General features: G+C 38.2%; 1 long non-coding RNA gene across 2 annotated transcripts, besides 3 other annotated features; it reads left to right on the top strand.

Annotated features, from left to right (window-relative positions):
• The first annotated feature begins 2,057 nt into the window (after positions 1–2,057).
• On the top strand, positions 2,058–2,744 carry lncRNA:CR44916 (long non-coding RNA:CR44916). Of its 2 annotated transcripts, NR_124434.1 has the most exons (3): positions 2,058–2,092; positions 2,190–2,429; positions 2,534–2,744. It is a non-coding gene; the product is annotated as a long non-coding RNA:CR44916 (long non-coding RNA). The 2 variants fall into 2 exon arrangements; NR_124435.1 differs by lacking the exon at positions 2,058–2,092 and having other exon boundaries at positions 2,121–2,744.
• Positions 2,745–2,865: 121 nt separating this feature from the next.
• Positions 2,866–3,150: a mobile genetic element.
• Positions 3,151–3,480: 330 nt separating this feature from the next.
• Positions 3,481–3,632: a mobile genetic element.
• Positions 3,633–4,331: 699 nt separating this feature from the next.
• Positions 4,332–4,621: a mobile genetic element.
• The last annotated feature ends 2,467 nt before the right edge of the window (positions 4,622–7,088 follow it).

Below are 7,088 nucleotides of genomic sequence, written 5' to 3'. Positions count from 1 at the left end.
GGCTAATTGATTTCGATTTGTTTGGCGGTTCACGATTCACACGTCCACCGCTTTTACAAGGGGATAGCAAACGTTAGCAGGACCCTTGGCTTGTCTTTCTGAGATTGTCACAGCATTTTCTTCTTTTCTTCTGACTTCACTCCATTGCTAATTTCGGAAAGACGCAGACACAGCAAACCGATACCGGTCAAAAGTTATTAGTCCTTGGGGTTTCTCATTGATTAAAATGTACTTGAAGTCCCAAGCCCCTTTGTCCAGCGACTTTCCCATCCGTTTGGCTGCAGGATTTTGCCAAAATTTTTTTTCTTTTAACTAAAACTGTCATCGAATGTCTGAGCAATTTTCGATGTGAGCAAACAAGGACAAGTCCCCGTTGACATTTCCTCTATTCTTGACCAGCTTGTTTGCTATGCACTGTTATTAATTACGCAGACAACAAATCGAGCAGCGCTTGAGAAATCCAAGCTGTCATCGTCATCCGTAGGTAGCATCAAGAGTTGGAGTGGCAAAAAAAAAACCATCATATGGAAAATTTGCTACAAAAGCCAAAGTTGTTCCTAAAAGGTCGAGCTTATCTATCTAAATCATTGAACTTAAAGAAGAAACGCTGTGCTTAAGTTTCAAAACGAAAAATGAATTTGTTCCAAAGGTATGATCACTTAGATATACTGCAATCGATTAAATCCCAATCCGGTAGAAGGACTCTAAGTGTCACAGTGTCACCGTGTCACAAAATTTGGATTTTTTGATTTGTTTGATATTGACGCTCATTGTTGTCATTTTCCAAGAATAGAGTGGACACAGTTTTGTTTATCAACTATTAAAAGTTACAGAAGACATGTTTTTAAATTTTTTCAATTTATTGATTTCTAAAAATTGTATCTATAATATTATGCTAAGCTACTTAATAAGAAAACAGTTTAACTGTATTTTATAACTCTGAAAAAATCCAACGAATTTTCGATTTGATCATGGGAAGATGTGACATTGCTATTCATCATATTAAGTGCTTGACTTTCTTATTAAATTTGTTTTCGTAAGACGTGTTACAATAAAGCCATAATTCACCATAAATGTTTTAACAAAGTGCACAATAACAGCGGTAAAACTTCTTTTACCGCAAAGTAGCTCCTAAAGTTTCTGTGAGCCTTCAGACGTAAAGAAATTCAATAGATAGATAGTATACAATTTACTCTACTACTATAAATTTTATATAATATGATATGATAACATAACGAAGTAATTTATTTTGTATAGGTATATAAAATTATGCTAGGTAGTAGATGTTTATACAGAGAGGTTATCATAGTAAAAGGTGTTTTCATGATATGGTCAGAAAGGTAAGTCCAATTGCCACTATAGTTTTCAAGTACAAAACCATAAAAAAAAGGTTTTCAAAATTTTCTTCAGTGGAAATTTGGCCTTTTGATGACTTTCATGGGAAGCGAAAGGAGAAAAATCTTCACTGATTGTTTTCACATTTTTCACCCGCTTAAGGAATTCTCTAAACCTGGATTTCAAAAAGGGAAAACAATGCAGCAAGGGGGAAATGGAAGTGTACTTGGTCTGAGCTTTGAACCTGGACATGACATTTCATTTCACACAATACCCACGAATTGATGCGAAAATTGATTCGGTTGCATGAGACATGTTTACCGAATTGTTTAATCGCTGACAGCGGCCATTGAACGAAGAAGTTGCCAACGTTGTAACTACATCAAGAATTGCAGTCCTCCGCCACATTCCCCTCTATAACCAAAAAGCTTTTTTAGGGAAGCGAGGATATAACTTTTACTAATCAAAAGCATACCAAATGTGGCTTTGAGGCTAATTAGTGTGGTCGTTCGACTCGTTTCGGTTTAATTTCGTTTTTCTTTGCTTTTCTACTGAATATCCTAAGAAGTGGGTAGTCCTATTTTGGCAAAAACTTGACGAAATAATGAAAGTTATGAAAGTCCATAAATATTATTAACTTTTATGGGCTACCAGTTAGTTATAAATCGACTTCCAAATAGGATAATTTATAATTTACGATTAAATTATTGTACGATTAATATGTACGTGAATTCCTATTAATTCAATATTTGCGAAGGTAATCCACATTACTTTTAAGCACTTGTATTATTTCCTAGAGTATATAAGCGTTGGCAAAAAGGAATCTTAAAGGAAGCTTGCCCCTTTTTAATTAGGGAAGCGAAAGGACAAAGATGCGTTAGGACAGCCGCAGCGTGCGGACAAACAAAAGATATCAAGAATTTCATTTCTTGGCGGCCGTGGAGGCGGCAATTGAAGTGAGGAGCTGTAGCTAAGAAGAGGATGGCCAAAAGACGACAACAGCCAACACTGGAAGAGTTGGGGGAGACACAACGCATTTGGCTAACATAAAGAAAATGCCAGTGAATTAGCGGGCAGTCAGAGATGGAGGAGAGGTTTGAATTGCCCATGTTCTAAGTTGGCTCACATTCCTTTTCTGTCCCAGCGTCTTATTTTTTCCTTTTTGTCATGATGCGCTTTAAAATTCCGCTGATAACAGCTAGCGGCGACAGAGTTCCAGGACCAAGGAGCAGCAGATGGCGTCAGTGTCAGCGGCAAGCATAAGAAATGTGTCCCAAGCAATTAGTGTTCCGGCCTTTGGAGCGGATTCCACTTTCATTATGTGGGTTTTTTAAATTTAACAACTTTGTAAACAAAAGCTAATCGATCAAGGGTTTTTAAAATAAATTAAACAAGTAAATGTGAGTTTTAAAGTACTTTTATAAAACTGTTGCCATTTTGGAATAGTTGCAAATTATCTTTCTACATAAAACAAAATATACCGTTAGTGCATTTTTATACCCGTTAGGTTATTTGGATATAAGGGTATAGGATTCGTTGTAAAGTGTGTAACAGGCAGAGGAAGCGATTCCGACTATATAAAGCTTATATATTCTTGATCAGGATCCACAGCCAATTCGATTTGGCCATGTCCGTCAGTCTGTCCGTCCGTATGAACGTCGTGATCTCAGGAACTGTACAGGCTAGAAGGTTGACCCTAAGAACACAGTTTACAGGGCCATAAAGGCAGCGCAAGTTTGTTTTTTCATTTTGCCACGCCCACTCTTACGCCTACGACGCTCCCCATATTGCCACGACCAAGCTTTTGAAAAATGTTCAAAGTTTATGAAACTATTTTGGTTCGTTTTCGGGACTTCGCAGACTTGTTGAAAATAAACAAGAGAGAGACAACTAGTGTGAGTGCGAACGCGAAATTTCATAATTTTTCTGGGATATCGATAGATATTGAATAAAATGAGAAAAAATTTAACAACTGTTCAATAGTGTGGGTGTGACTAACTCGGCGGCTTCAGGGCGATAGAGTGGGCGTGGCAGAAAGTTTTTGACAAATCGATAGAAATTTAGAATAATTTCCACGAATTTACAAGAAATGGATCAAAAATGTGGGCGTGCCAGTTTTGTGCGATTTGTGGGAGTTAGAGTGGGAGATATCGACCCTTATATGGAGTGAGTTTGACTCCACATTTGACTCCTTATCAAGAATATATGAACTTTATGGTCGGAAACGCTTCTATCTGTTGCTTACCTTTCAACGAATCTAGTTTACCCTCCTACTTGACGAGTATACGACGGGTATAGAAAAAACTATACCTTTATGGGTATATGGGATTATTTCCAATATTTTACTCATAACATGATGCAATTTTCGATTGTAAAATATGTTAAAAATTATGCATTTTTGTATTATTTCTGTATATAAATTTTCAAACTTTCATATATTCCAAACTGGTGGTGAACAACAAAAATAAAAGTTGCAAAAGTCAAAGATTAAAAATAGTATTGAAAACTTTCTCGATCAAGCTGCTTTAAGCTCTGCTATGGCGGCTTCCAAATATACACATTCACCACTCGCATATTTCCTCTTAAGTGCGAAGCGATTCTGCCTCAACCCCGCCCTTTTTGACGGGTATCAAAACAAACAAATTATCAACCAGGCGATCGGCCAGTGTATCCAGTAGAGGAGTTTCTGCAGCCAGCTGCGATATCTTTGACAGTATCCCCAATTATAAAATGCCGAGAAACGTGCATGTAGCGCGGGAGCAGCTGCTATACTCCGAGTTCCACTCGGGCGATCATTGGGCGCATATGAGATCGAACAGAATTCATAGAATATACATTCCCGCCGCCAATCCACCCAATCTATCGGCGATCCATGGGGGCTGCTTAGTGGTTCCCAGCAGTCGGTATTCCTGAAGGGCACTGTAAATATATTTGGCGTCCTATCACTGTGGTCGTTGGTCTACCATGTGACGATACCTGCCATACCCAAAAGTGTATACTAGATTCCATAAAGGAATGTAACAGGTATAAGGATGCGTTCCCGACCATATATTGTATATATTTATATTCTTGGTCAGGGTCAACAGCGCAATCGATCTGGCCTTGTCCGTCCGTATGAACGTCGAGAACTCAGATATTAGAAAAGCTAGAATGTTGAGATTAGACAATCAGAGTCTAGAGACATAAACGACACAATGGTCCAGAAAATTTATAAATTTCTTGTTTGCTTTTTCACTAGCTGAGTAACAGGTATCTGATAGTCGGGGAACTCGTCTATAGCGTTCTCCAATGATTTAGCAGACTGCAGGCAGCACTGTTCGACAGTCTTATTTTAACCCGATTTATTACAATGCTTATGGTACTCTAGCTAAGCAATATGGTCGAGACTGTGAACGCTAGGAATGATTTCAGCCTAGATACATGCAAACACGCTTAAGTGGGTGGATATATTCTCCGCACTCCCGCCATAATATGCCTCCCAGTTGCATTGGAACGGCCTGATGAGTGGGAGCTGTGGTGAAACCATCTCCGGACAAGCTTGACAGCATGCGATCAAATCAGCATCGCCTCGTGTGCGGGTGGCCACACCAAACAATTCTCTGCCTGCACTGGCCTTCGTTCGCGAAAGGATTTGTTTATTATTTTTAATGAAGTGATTTTGCCAGCAAAGGATGTGATTTCTTCCGTGCCCTACACATTCTCAGAGAATGCCGAAAAAAAAGACCAATCTGGTCTGGTGAACCACCAATGAGGCGACTTATGCCCAGAGGGAACAGCTCAAAAAGTTGGCATTAGGGCTGGCCCTCCAACAAAAAGAGACAATGGTATCGAAATTCTCCGCCAATGGGCAAAGTGTTTTTTTTTCAGACTTTAGCTGACATTGATAAATTGCAGTGCTGTAACTTTTGGTCGCTCTGCTGCCATTGTTACAATTTTTGGTAATTGTTTGTCTTTACAAAAGAAAACGAAAGGCTTTGGCTATTGCCTCATTTGTGTAGATTACCAGGTATGAATAAATGTATCATAATTTAAGAATTTAACCCTGGTTATGAAGCTATAAAGAATTTAATTTGCTTATATGCAGTTTTTGCTTATTGCAATTACTAATTCAAAAGCCTAATTGTTCACCTAGACTTACCTAGAATTCGAGATCAATAAGGCGAGAACAGGTTGTATACAACTTTGAGATTGACCCCAGATTACAAAATTTTTCATCGCCTATTTATTTTATATAGACATCGTCTCGCAGTCCCTTATATGTATGTATACTTTATAGTGTCCTTAATGTCTTACAAACTATATTGTGTATCTGATAGTCCTTTAATACTAACCTCTTAAATACTTACTTGCTACTTTGAACGGCAACATAAGAGAAAATGGAATTTTAAATATTTTTATAGACCTAACCTTTCCAAGAAAGTTTAATTTTTGGTCCAAGTTGTACCTTGTGGATTAATATACTCCATATTAAACCAGAACGGCTGGAACATCGCGTTCTAGTACAGAATTTGCGGGAACGAAACTTGTATATATACCTTGTATGTATATACAATTGTTGTCGGTAATCATTAAGGAACATTCGATTTGGTCAACAAAGTGAGCATCGCAAAAACTATATTTTATTATTCGATAAGTTGTTGCACCTGGACGTATAAATTGGCATTACCCCACCCTCAACTCTCTAGCCACAAATCAGTTCAGATACATATTTTTTAGCCTGTTGTCAGAGGCGATGACGAAGGCAGTTCAGCTGAGGCTTTCCATATTCGAAACGTGCCAGGAAAAATTATTTCGGTATTATTTGTGTTCACAAACTGATTTATTCCCCAACTCTGGGGAAAATTTATTTTGACAGAGGCAGACAGACAACCCAGTATATCTGGCATCATTTTCTTCCAGTTTAGACTTTTGGGGGAACTGTAAATTAAGATTATGAAAGTAAAGGAATTTATACCCAGCGAGTCATGCGAATGTGTTTCAACGGAAATCGTTAATAAGTGCGTTCTCAAATTGGTTAACAATAGGTTTCTGCCTTCTCCCATATGTATCTATTGGCATCTGCGGGTCGCGAAATCGAGAATCGTAATCAACTTTCTTTTGCCGAAACTATACATAACAATGAAAATAACTTTTCCCCCGATGCCGTTGAGTGCCATTAAAAGAGTTAGCCATCACAAGAACAGTGGCTAGGAGGACAAAGATCTGGGTGCAGGCAACACAATACAATGGACAATGACCACATAAATCAGTGTAATTAATAGAACAAAAATAGAGTTAGGCCTGACGATCCGATCCGATCCCCACGCAATTGTGATCAAGGTCCGTTTTGGTCAATAGGAATTGAAGTCTCGTAGCGCCAGATATCTTTACCTCATTAAGAGGTCAAGTCAACGAATGCTATAACAAACCTCTACTATTCCATTTGCTATATATACCCTGTTTATTATATACAGATACCCTTCTAATAATACCTTGCCCATTTGATTTTCACCCATTTATCGAGCTGATTAAAGAATATGATTAAATCTTTCTTCGCTCGCATCAATACCAAACTTCATTTCCAAATTTAAATAAACATTTAAAGGGGTAATTTTGAGAAAATTCAATTTCTACCAATGAAGGCAATTTTTAGCAGTGGTCCACAGCTCATCAATCAGCTGAGCGTTGTGTGTCCGAAGACCTTGAGTCGTCTCCAAGGAACTAATTCATTCATTTGCCGAGAACGAAATCACTGGCCGTTCATTTGCCAAATG

The sequence above is a fragment of the Drosophila melanogaster genome, chromosome 2L (genome assembly GCF_000001215.4).
Source record: "Drosophila melanogaster chromosome 2L".
Lineage (NCBI taxonomy): Eukaryota > Metazoa > Arthropoda > Insecta > Diptera > Drosophilidae > Drosophila > Drosophila melanogaster.
The sequence above is the reverse complement of the archived record's forward strand: the minus strand, read 5'-3'. Positions and strand labels throughout refer to the sequence as shown.